Here is a 12,316-nt window from a genome sequence, read left to right on the forward strand (position 1 = left end):
GGGTGGGTGGATGAACCCATGGATGGGCAGGTGGGTGGCTAGATGGGTCGGTGGATGAACCCATGGATGGGCAGGTGGGCGGGTGGATGGTTACCACTGTCGTTACAGGTGAGCAGAGGGACGGTGGGTGGCTCCCCTACAGCAGGAAAGACTCCGGCCTGGCCACTCCCCACAGCCTGTACCGGGAGGCCTCCCCACTCCCACAGGTGGGTTTGCCCTCCCCACTCGAGCCAGGCATCCCTGCTCCTCGTTGCCCCAGCGTGCAGCTCTCCCACCTCCCTGTCTGTAGCAGGTGGGCCCCCAGCTGCAGCGCTGCTGCCACACCCTTGGCCTCCGTGGGCCAGGCTGGGGATGCATGGGGAGTTCTGGGGAGTTCTGAGGAAGTCCAGTTCAGTCCAGGGTCCTCATGACACGGCGGAGAGCACGAAGCCACGGGTGGCTGCACTCGCTGCAGGGACAGCCACCGGAAAAGGGACTGTGGGCAACTTGGAGTACCTGTGCACCCACGCGCGTACACACACACACACGGCTCACCTGCTCCCCCTCCTCACCCAGGGGCCTCCTTCCCTGCAGGGAACCCTGGTTGGATCACACAAGCAGGTTAAGCCACCACCGGTGACGCTGGCACTCCATTTCAACACCGGTTCGTGTCCCGGATGCTCCACTTCCCATCCAGCTCCCTGCCTGTGGCCTGGGAAAGCAGTGGAGGACGGCCCAAAGCCTTGGGACCTGCACCCGCGTGGGAGACCCGGAAGAAGCTCCTGGCTCCTGGCTTCGGATTGGCTCGGCACTGGCCACTGTGGGCCTTTGGTGAGTGAACCAGCAGATGGAAGAGTGCCTCTGTGTGTGTGTGTTTAACTGCCTTTCTGAGAAAAATCAATAGACACAGCCTTGTCTTGTCACGTGCTCCCTGGGGCTGTGTGTCCCCGTGGCCTCTGTGTGCAACGTCACTGAGCCACGTCACAGTGAAGCACCGATGGTGACCCCGACCCCAGCTGCCCAAGCCAGCAGGTCCCCTGGGCAGGGGCCGCTGTGCCCGCGTCCTCCAGGGTCAGCTACTGGGAGCCACTTTCCCACTCTGTTCCCGAGGCCAGGCAGGGTCAGCCACTTGCTCTGTTAGGGACGAGGAGCCCAAAGAGCAGAAAAAGGTGGGGGCTACACCCACCCTGGCCCCCAGCCCTTCCCACCTCCACCTGCCAGTCCTCTCCTCCGCTGCTGCCCTCTCAGCCATGCCTGCCATCCTGGGCTTGGCCAGAGCAGGGCTGGCTGGCGCTGCAGGTGCCTGTGGTCGAGCCGCCTGCTAGGAGGCCAAGCCATGACCCTCAGGGTGTGCAGGAAGCCAGGCCTGCGTGCTGCCGCCTCTTGCCCTCATCCTCACATTTGCTACCCTCATGGGCAGCACCCAATGGATGCCAGTACTGGCCTCCTGGGACCCCAGACTCGGGGCTGCCCAGCCATCCCTGTCCAGCCTGCTTCTGTGAGTGTGTGGTTGGTGGCCCTTGCCCATGCTGGCCGTCCCCAGGGGATGGCCTCCCCACAGCTCTGTCGTGGACTTGGGAAGTGTGTGGGCTGTCCTGTGATGTCACAGCCATACAAGGCATGTGTACTGGGCCCCGCCAGCTGCCTCCCCAGGCTGCCCACGGCGTGCTCTGTAAAGAGCCACTTGTCTGGTTGGGCACTGGCTGACCCAGGAGATCTGGCAGGGCTTGGCACTGAGACGTGTCCACTCCTCCCCACAAGGACTATGAGAGGGGCTCGAGGACCATGTAGGTAGGACGAGGCTGGGTCGTCCTTGGGGCCTTGGCTGGCCCACACCCCAGATGTCTGCAGCAGCCAGGGCTGGGCCAGGCTGAAGCAGGGAGCCAGGCCGGGCCCAGGTTCAAGGCTGCCGTGTGTGTGGCCTTCAGGATGCACACCACTCATGGGATACGGGTGTCTTAGCTGGTGTCTCAGGCATGGGCCAGCCAGACTTCCTGGGTCAGCTCTTCATGGATGGGCTGGATTTCACGTGAACCGAGCAGGGGTGACAGTGGGCTGCTGCCAGCCGGCCAGCACCATGCTGCTCACCTCTCCTCACGCCATCACCGGGATTCCGGACTCGGTAGCTGTCTTTCCCGTGCACCTGTGTCCTCTGCACTGCCTCCCACAGCACCGCCCACAGGTGCAGCATCAGCCCCTGCCCATCTCGGCTCCTCTGCACTCCCAGTGTAGCACGTGACAGGTACCCGGCAAGCACCGGCTGCATTGCACAAGCTCTGGCTGACTCAGGCCCCAGGAGACGCCGACCGGAATTTCCAAATCTGTTCCCTTGGCATAAACTGCCCCAGCCGCTGAAGCAGCTGATTTCCAGCCACTGCTGTTCACCACGTGACAGCAGAAGCCGCGGCCCGAGAGTGGGGGTCGCACAGCCTCCCAACAGATGAAGGGGCCAGCATGCTCACAGCTCCACAGGCAGGCGGTGCTCCGTGCTGCCACGGGAGGAGAGGAGTGAGCAAACAGCCCAATTCAACAGGGCACAGGACACAGGGAGAGGCCGTGTCTGCAGGCAGAGGACAATAGGCCAACGGGAGGTGGGGGCGGGGGGAGCTGGCCTAACTGGGTCCCAGGGCTCAGCCATCCCTGCTGGTGGAGCCCCCCCCCCCCCAACCCTCTGTGACTGCAGGCCTGGCAGACAAGAAACCTCTTGCTCCTTGGTCTGGGGCCTGGGAGGCACTCAGACTGACATGCTGGCTGGGCACTGCGGTCCCCCAAAGGCAGGACCAGGAACCCCATCTGCACCTGGCCCATCCTGTGCTGCTGCCTCAGGCATGTAAGCAGGGAGCAGGATCAGAAGTGGAACAGCCTGGACATGAACTTGGGCCCACATGGGATGTCAACACTGCAGGTAGCTATTGAATCCCCCTGCCCACCCACACCTGCGCCCTGCGCAGCTGAGCAGGTGTCAGCTCCTGGCTTCCCCGTCCCCGCCCCAGAACCCTGAGCTCACCGTGCTTCCCCCCAGGCCCAGGTGCTGTATGGCGGTAACAGGAAGCAGGCGAGGGCAGGTGACAGCGTGCATCCACAGCCCTTTGTCACACATAAACCCCTCTGATGCTGAGCCACTACTGGGGATGTCCTGGACATCCTCCCTTTGGAAATCAGTGTTGTCTCTCCCTGCCACGAGGGGGTAGCTTCTCCATGACTCAGTTTCTCACAGTCCACGCACCGGCAGCTGCACAGCCTCAGGCCAGAACCCTCCTACAGAGGTGGCGGAGGAACCCTGACCTGGGCTTGCCCTTCCAGCCCTTCTCCAGCCCCTCTCTCCTCACTCCTTCCCTGCTCCCTTCTTCAGGCCTGTGCTGGGTCTAGCTGGCATGGCCATGGGGCCGGGAGCAGGTGTTGTCCGTGGCTGGTTTCCTTGAAGGCTCCGTGGAGGCCGGCCACGCCCCATGCATGGTCGGGTAGCTGCTGCTGCAGGGGACCGCAAGCCCACATGGCAGGCCCCACTCCTGGTGGCAGCTTGGGGCACAGCTGCGGGCTGTCCTGGCAGGTGGCTGGCTGGCTGGCTCGAGGAGCTCAGCTGGCCTGTTGGCTGCTGCCTCTGCCCTCTGAGCGTGACCTCACACAGGGCAAGCAGCTGGCTCTACCACCTGCCCACTGGCCTGTGGGGTAGCTGGCGCTGGCCCGGCGGGAGGGGACAGCCAGTGACAGCCCTGAGTTGGTCAGTGGGACGGGGCTGCAAGGCTCTTTCTCAGCTTGCAGCTCCCTCTCTTTAACACACACACACACAGCCTCCCCCAGACAACAACAGTAGGCCCCACTGCTGGCTGCGCCTGCAACAGCAACAGCTGGCAAGGATCACTCGGGCCTGAGATGGCCCAGGCCTCCCCAGCACACATTCCCGTGAGAAGGCAGAGCTTGTGGCTCCCCGAATCCCACGGGGCCGTGCTGGGAGCCAGAAGCTGCGCCCACTTGTGCAGTCCCTGCTGTCCCCAGCACCCCCAGAGCAGCCCTCCTGTTCAGCCCAGCCCCACCTCCCACCACCACTGCACCAGGACAAGTCCCTGTGCACATGGCCGTGGCTCCGTGGCCTCTGGGTAGACCCGTGTCTTGGGAGGAGGGAAGAAGGGGATGGGTGCGGATTGTGCTGAAGACCAGGGGAGCAGGACCAGGAGACCCCAGGGAGGCGTGCACAGGGCAGCAGAGCTGAGGGGAAGGGTCTAGACCGCTGCGGACAGAGCCTGTGGAGGAAGCGGAGAGCTCAAAGTCCCCTATATGTGTGTGTGTACAAGTGCATGTAACGTGTATGTAAGTACATGCGCATGCTGAGCGCATGTACGTGTGTGTGAGGGCAGTGTGTGTGTGAGGGCAGTGTGTGTGAGGGCAGTGTGTGTGTGAGGGCAGTGTGTGTGAGGGCAGTGTGTGTGTGTGAGGGCAGTGTGTGTGAGGGCAGTATGTGTGAGGGCAGTGTGTGTGTGAGGGCAGTGTGTGTGTGAGGGCAGTGTGTGTGTGTGAGGATAGTGTGTGTGTGAGGGCAGTGTGTGTGTGAGGGCAGTGTGTGTGTGTGAGGGCAGTGTGTGTGAGGGCAGTGTGTGTGTGAGGGCAGTGTGTGTGAGGGCAGTGTGTGTGTGAGGGCAGTGTGTGTGAGGGCAGTGTGTGTGTGAGGGCAGTGTGTGTGTGAGGGCAGTGTGTGTGTGAGGGCAGTGTGTGTGTGAGGGCAGTGTGTGTGTGAGGGCAGTGTGTGTGAGGGCAGTGTGTGTGTGAGGGCAGTGTGTGTGTGAGGGCAGTGTGTGTGAGGCAGTGTGTGTGAGGGCAGTGTGTGTGAGGGCAGTGTGTGTGAGGGCAGTGTGTGTGAGGGCAGTGTGTGTGAGGGCAGTGTGTGAGTGCAGTGTGTGTGAGGGCAGTGTGTGTGAGGGCAGTGTGTGTGTGAGGGCAGTGTGTGTGAGGGCAGTGTGTGAGTGCAGTGTGTGTGAGGGCAGTGTGTGAGTGTAGTGTGTGTGAGGGCAGTGTGTGTGAGGGCAGTGTGTGTGTGAGGGCAGTGTGTGTGAGGGCAGTGTGTGTGAGGGCAGTGTGTGTGAGGGTAGTGTGTGTGTGAGGGCAGTGTGTGTGTGAGGGCAGTGTGTGTGAGGGCAGTGTGTGAGTGTAGTGTGTGTGAGGGCAGTGTGTGTGTGAGGGCAGTGTGTGTGAGGGCAGTGTGTGAGTGCAGTGTGTGTGAGGGCAGTGTGTGTGAGGGCAGTGTGTGTGTGAGGGCAGTGTGTGTGTGAGGGCAGTGTGTGTGTGTGTGTACTCAAGGTCTGAGGTGGTGGCCCTGAGCTGAGACCCCACCCCTCCTGTCTGCTCCAGGTTTGAGGGGGGCAATCACTGATGATCCGGGCCTCGAGCTGCCAACCTGTGAAATGGGAAAGCAAACTCGCGGGCGGCTGAAGGCCAGGAGCGACTGGCGCCTGCAGCCACGCCCGAGAGCCGCTGCTGTTACCCCACCGGCTGTCAGGCTCCTGGCCGACTTCCCAGCGGGGCTGCCGGGTCTTCATTCCCGCTCTGGGCTGCTTCCCAGGAAACTAGGGGCCCACCCAGAGCTGGGGCAGCCTGGGCTGCAGGCGGCCGGCCCCTCCCTCGGCCAGTGACTCCCTCCTTGTTTTCACTGCCAAGTCCAGCCTGCAGCACTGGTCCTTCAGCCCCTGGTTCTGTTCAGGCCATTTCCAGGCGGGATGGACGGGGCGTGAGGAGCAGGTAGCGAAAAGTCCAGGGTGTCTGCTGGGAGCTCTGGGGAGGGCTGCTGTGCCCACCAGGGGCTGTGCCTGGTCAGCCTCATCCCCTCCATCTTGTCCATCCTATCGGTCACCCTGCCTGGGTGCCCCTGAGGGCACAGTGGTCTGTGAGTCTGGCTCCACCAAGTGCCCGCGGGGTGCCCGCGAGTGGCAGTTTCCCTTGGCTGCCTCTGGGGTGCACTGCAGGGTGGCGAAGGTCCTGGAGTATATGTGGGGGTTGGGCAGAGGCTGGGAGCCCAAGGGTGTGAAGGAGCTGCCCTGTGGGACATGCCTAGGTCAGCACCATGGCCCATTTCCAGCACCCGTGGCCGCAGCACACGGTACACAGCTTCACCTCTCTGCACGCCCATGGCCGCGGACGCCGAAGACACACGCCGCGCCTAGCCTTGACCACAAGACCAAAGCAAACACCACTCACAGAAGTACCACAGGCAGAGGCCGTGGGGGGACGAGGTGGGGAACGGCGCTTCATGAGGCAGGTCAGGGCTCGGCCACACCTCTGCTCCCAGCAGCTCCAGGGGCCAGCAGCGGGCAACTAGGCCTCGCCAACGGGGCCCCAACCCTGGGTGGCTCGACATGACCCAGGCACAGGTGGGCACCCTGGCTGGAGGGCAGCCTCCTGAGAGCCGGCTTCATGCTGCCCGGAGCCAAGGCTGCTCCGGTACCCTACTGAAACAGATGCTCCCATCCCTGCTCTGACGTCACAGGCTAGGAGCTTGGGCACACTGCCAGCTGGCCACCTGTACCCACCCAGGATCCTGCTGCAGCAGCCGAAATACTGTGTGTGCACCTGTGTGTGCAGGTGGCCTGTGAGTGTGAATATGGTGGGTGTCCTTATGGGAATGTGGGGACACGGCAAACGTGGACATATGGGTCCCTCAATGTGGATGTGACTACAAATGTGTATGCATTTGCATATGCATATGTGTTTGCACATGTATGTGTATGTGTGTGCATATGTAGGCATGTTTGCCTATGTATGTGACGAGTGTGCATGTTCGTATGAGCGTGTGTGTCCACCTACATGCCCGCAAGGCTCCCAACAGGTGATGTGTCAGTGTCACCGCTGCCCCCATCCCGGCCTGGGGCCTCAGTATCTGTCCCTCCACGTCCTCTTTGGCTGCGGGTCGCCAGGCCTCCTGTCTCGCTGACCTCATCTCTCCACAGCTGTCTTCGATGGTCCTGCTGGCCAGGCCTCTGCCCGCTTGTGTCTCAGCGGCCTGGCCAGACTAGAAGGCACAGGTGGGGGCTGTAGTCTCATGTGGGGAGGGGCTGGGCAGGGTCCTCCTTGCACCCACCCTCCCTGGCCTCCTGCAACACGGCAGAGCACCTCCCAGCGGCTGCCCGGCGCCCAGCTTCCCCCTCTGTCCCTCACCGGTGGCGCCAGCACCGGGCCAGCACAGACACTACCTCATCCCCCTGGGCCTGCCAGGCCTTGGCCACGGCCAGCATGTCAGGGAGGTGGCGGAGGAGGGACAGAGGCGCCTCAGCCCTGACCGGCCTATTGGTCAGCAGGTGCGTGTGGTTGGCTTGGCCAGCGTCTCTCAGATCCGTCCGCTCGGGAACATGTTGACCCTAAGACTCATCATGTGGACCTGGGATGTGGGGGCTCCTGCAACCATTTCCTGGGGAGAAGACTGAGTCCTTAGAGAGCCAGCATGCCCAGCCTCACGGCTCCGGGGGCTGACAGGGCTCCAGGCCACACCTGCTCAGCTCCGCCCTCCTAAGTCCCTCAGAGGAGCCTCAGGCAGGACCTGGGACCTCCGTGAAGGTCAAGGTGACCCCAGCCTGTGCTCTGTGTCCAGAGGTGGCTGCTTGAGTCCCAGACTGGGCCTGAGGATGGGGGAGGCAGCCTTGTGTTCTTACTGGACAGCGAGGACCAGCTCTGCAACCGGGGATGCTCGGCACAGGCAGCGAGGACCAGCTCCGAGCCCAGGCCTGCTGGGCCAGCACGGAGGGAAGTCACCTCCAGGCAGCCCAGGGGGTGCTGCCTTCACTCCTGCTGTCCAGCGTGGCCCAGCTTGGAGTAGCCTTGGTAAGCTCTCCCTGCCACTGGACCGCACGCCAGCCAGGGCCCTGGCACAGCCCCTCCCCCACAAAGCCTCCCAGAGGTCACGTGGCTGAACACCATGGACACCCCGGCTGACCCTTCCCCTCGGCCCCGGGGCAGCCGGGCACCTGTGCTTTTGCAGCCTTGGGCACAGAGGCACCGTGCCTCTTTGCACAGGCAGGAAGCCAGGCAACAATTGGAAGGGCTCTGCACACCAGGTCACTGCACGATGATATGCTAGGCCAGCACTGTGGTACAGCAGGTGAAGCCTCTGCCTGTGACACCAGCATCCCATGGGGTGCTGGTTTGAGTCCCGGCTGCTCCACTTTCAATCCAGCTCCCTGCTAACACACCCAGGGAAAACAGTGGAAGAAGAGTGAACCAAGGAACAGAAGCTCTCTCTGTAACTCTGACTTAAAATAAAGAATTCTCTTTTTTTAAGATCTGTTCATTTTAATTGGAAAGGCAGATATACACAGAGGAGGAGAGACAGAGAAGATCTTCCGTCCATCAGTTCACTCCCCACGCAGCTGCCACGGCTGGAGCTGAGTCAGTCCAAAGCCAGGAGTCAGGAGCCTCTTCAGGGTCTCCCACATGGGTGCAGGGTCCCAAGGCTTTGGACCATCCTCAACTGCTTTCCCAGGCCACAAGCAGGGAGCTGGACGGGAAGCAGGGCTGCTGGGATTAGAACCAGCGCACATATGGGTTCCTGACGCGTGCAAGGCAGGACTTTAGCTGCTAGGCTACGAGAAATCTTTCCTTTAAAAAAAGAAAATACATCGTTGCAGATGCAGAACACAGCTGCAAGTGGAAATGAACAAGCGAGGTGGGCCTGCCAGCATGGGGGGCCAGGCGCCAGCTCCGTACACCCAGCAGAGACCCCCACAGAGACCGGCCCAGCAGAGACCCCCACAGGTTGTCTCAGACAGTAATGGGCAAGTCGGGGTGCCCAGGGCACAGCGGGGGTAGGAGGTGGCAAGACACGTGCAGCTTCTCGCCTTGGCAGGCAGCAGCCCAGGGAGGGGTGTGCACACAAACCCAGCAGCCTGCTCCTCTCGGGGCCAGGGCCCGCCGCTGGGGCACTGCCACAAGTCCCTATCCTGGGTCTGGGAGAGCCCTCCTCCACTTTGGACACCTGCGGGTGGGGGTCGCCACCTTCCCCAGCGGAGGCCTTGAGAGTCAGTGTACGGCAGGTGTCACAGCGGGGTGGCAGCTCTCCGCGGTCCCATCCCGCAGCCTTCCCCAGGGCGTCTCTTTCCCCTTGGAGACCTTGTGGCCCGGGGTGAGGTGGTCCCTCAGACTCCAGTGAGGTCCCAGGAGAGGGGCTGGGTGTGCAGGGGGCACACGACCTGCTCTGTCGCAGGATTGTCAGGGCGGACCTACCCAGGGCTCAACGGGCTGCTTCTGGGGGGAAGCTGGGGTGTCCACCCACTCTGTCACCCCTCCTCTCTGCACCTGCACAGCTCCGGGAATGTGTGCAAACAGGTCCTGGAGTTCTTGGAGTTGACCTTGGCAGCTGGGTCTGGATGGCAGGGATAAGCCAGTGAACGCCCAGGCTCAGGCATCTCTGACACTGGTGCCCTGCACCCCTGCCCTGCTCCAGGCACCGGGCAGCCCTGGCTTCTATAAAGCCTGTGGCACACATGTGGCCAGAGCCCGTGACAGCTCTGGAGAGTCCCCTGTCATGAGCAGGCCAGGACTCCCCAAGGGTGGGAGATTGGAGAGAGTGGCCGAGTGTCCTGTGACAAATGGGTACGTGTGTGGCTCAGAGCAGCACTGTGTGGAAGTGGGTTAGTCCTCTGCCTGCAGCATCAGCACCCCATGTTCAAGTCCCGGCTGCTCCACTTCCTGCACCTGAGGAGCGGTGGTAGATGGCCCCTGTGTACAGGTCCGCACCTCGTGGGCACTCGGGCCTGGCCCGGCCCCTAGTCCGCACCTCGTGGGCGCTCTGGCCTGGCCCGGCCCCTAGTCCGCACCTCGTGGGCGCTCGGGCCTGGCCCGGCCCCTAGTCCGCACCTCATGGGTGCTCTGGCCTAGCCCGGCCCCTGTGACCATTTGGAGAATCAACTAGATGGACATGCTCTCTGTTCTCTTTCTGTAACTGCCTTTAACATAAATACATTAATCTTCAGTTGAAAGGAACAGCACACACCATGCAGTTCTCGCTTGGAACCCTGAAGTTTAAAATCAGTGTTCAGGCCAAGGTCAAGGGTCCTGGCAGAGCTCTCAGGGTGAGGGGGAACCCACCCCTGGGCTTTCTCAGTTTCCGGAGTCAGCTGCGCGCTCGCCACCCCCAACCCACAGTCAAGTGCCTCGACCTGGCCCTCCCGTGCATCTGAGGACATGCGTCACAGCCGAGGGCCTCGGGGACAGCCCAGGGCGCCCCTGTGGGACCCAGGGCGCCCCTGTGGGATCCAGGGAACCCCTGTGGGACCCAGGGCACCCCTGTGGGATCCAGGGCACCCCTGTGGGATCCAGGGAACCCCTGTGGGATCCAGGGCGCCCCTGTGGGATCCAGGGCGCCCCCGTGGGACCCAGGGCGCCCCTGTGGGATCCAGGGCGCCCCTGTGGGATCCAGGGCGCCCCTGTGGGATCCAGGGCTTGAGCACCTTTTTCGAGATCCCTGGGCCATCTTAGGCAGCTTCCGGCCCCCTCCCCAACCCTCAGGGCTGGCCCGGCACTGCACGGAGCCAGCAGGGCGAGGGGAGCCTCCCAGGCCCTGAATGAATGAGTACAGCTAGGGAGGGTCCCAGCTGGAGTGGGGACTGGGCACAGCCGGGGCGCACAGCCGGGGCGCACCCCCACCCCGTGCACTGTGGCCCTCTTTGGTCACCGTCTCCTGAACCCTGCATCGTGGTGGCTCCAGCTCAGACTGGGGCCTCTGCCCCCACCCCGCCCCAGCTAGAGGAGGGGATGTTTTTTCCCATTGCAGCTGTGACCACAGCTGTTGGGCCCCGCCCAAGCCCCCTGGGGACCAGCCATGGGCCTGGAGTGACCTCAGGGCCTGTCCTTCCCCCTCCTCCCCCTCAGCACCAGGACTGGCACACAGGGCCTCGCCCAGGCTGGCAGGGCCAGAAGGGTGGCCAGGCACAGCCATGTTTACTGCCCCTGGCACCTGCATGGCTTGGCACAGCAGCGAGCCCAGCTCTGGATGTGCCAGGCCTGGGTTGCACAGCAGCTCCCACGGGAGCTTGCTGGCCCTGTGCAGCTGGGAACGGTCAGGGACAGGGCAGCTGGAGGCCACGGACCTGAAGGCTGCTTCCAGGCAAGGGAACCCGGGCCAGAGGCAGCTAGCAGACATCTGAACCAAGACCATTGCCTAGGCCTGCTGAGTCCTGGGCTCAGGAAGCCCCCCAGCTCATGAACGGGCCACCCCAGGCCAGAGTGAGGAGAGGCGGCAAGAGTCCTGGGAGGGGGTGACCAGGAGCAGGCCTTCCCAGCAGGGGCTCTGGCTACCACCGAATCCTGGGTTTGTCTCTCAGACCAACCCAATGCGTCCCTTGTAGAGGCCGGCAAACTGAGGCCCAAGAAGGGGATGTGACTTTACCTCCTGCTGGACATCTTGGGGGCACTTCGGGATGCCCAACGTGCTCTGCAGGGTGGTGTCGGGGGCTGCTCCAGTGCCAGTGCAAATTGAACTTGACCCAGACAGAAGCAGACGGGCACAGCCTCACCTCTGAGCGAATGGACGAAGGAGGAGTATCTAGTTTGTGACGACGGCACAGGGCCAGCCTGAGCAGCGGGGCTGGGGCCTGCTGGCCAGAGGCTGGGCAGGGGCAAGGATGGGCATGGAGCAGTGTGGGGGCGATTCCTCCTTGATGGGGCCATGTAGGAGTCGCGATGGCGCAGTCCAGAGCATCTGGCACTGTGTGGGGGCCCAGGTGCTGGTAAACTTTAATTTCCGTACAGTAGAGACACGTAGCCCAAAGCGGCGCCAGGGGACACGTTCACTGCGAAGCTCACAGACACACCTCAGCCCCTAGGCCACACTTCCAGGCAGGGGCGGGGCAGCCCAAGCCACGAGGTGGTGGGAGGCAGAGCAGCTCAGAGCATCCACACAGCTGCCCAGCTCACCTGGGGAGGCGGCCGGTGGCCTTCGTGGGGTGGGGGGTGTCAGCCCTGCCTCTCCCTGCTGGCTTCCTGCAGTACGGGGTGGAGGTGGGGTGCGGGGGCAGGGAGTCCCTCATGGTCGGGGCAGGGCTTGGCTCAGCAGCCAGGGGACAGTCACTTAGCACCTGCTTGATCCACTCCAGGGACACCCGGGGGCAGGGCGGGCAGCCCCTGTCACATATGGTGGGCACAGCCTGGGGAGGGGCAGGGGGGCCATGTCGGGGCAGTGGGCAGCTGGGCGGGCTGGGTGAGGGGATGGCGGAGGTGGAGGTGGGACTCTTTGTGCACATTCCTGGGAACTGACCTCAGGAGCACCTGTCCGGGTGGGGGGAGGGGACACCCGGCTCCCTGTGGGATCCCGGAGACTGACAGCGGGGGCCCCACGCGGAGCTGGCGCTTGCTGCAGGCC

Source organism: Ochotona curzoniae, unplaced genomic scaffold, assembly GCF_017591425.1.
Source record: "Ochotona curzoniae isolate NIBS_2020 unplaced genomic scaffold, NIBS_Ocur_1.0 scaffold_4505, whole genome shotgun sequence".
Lineage (NCBI taxonomy): Eukaryota > Metazoa > Chordata > Mammalia > Lagomorpha > Ochotonidae > Ochotona > Ochotona curzoniae.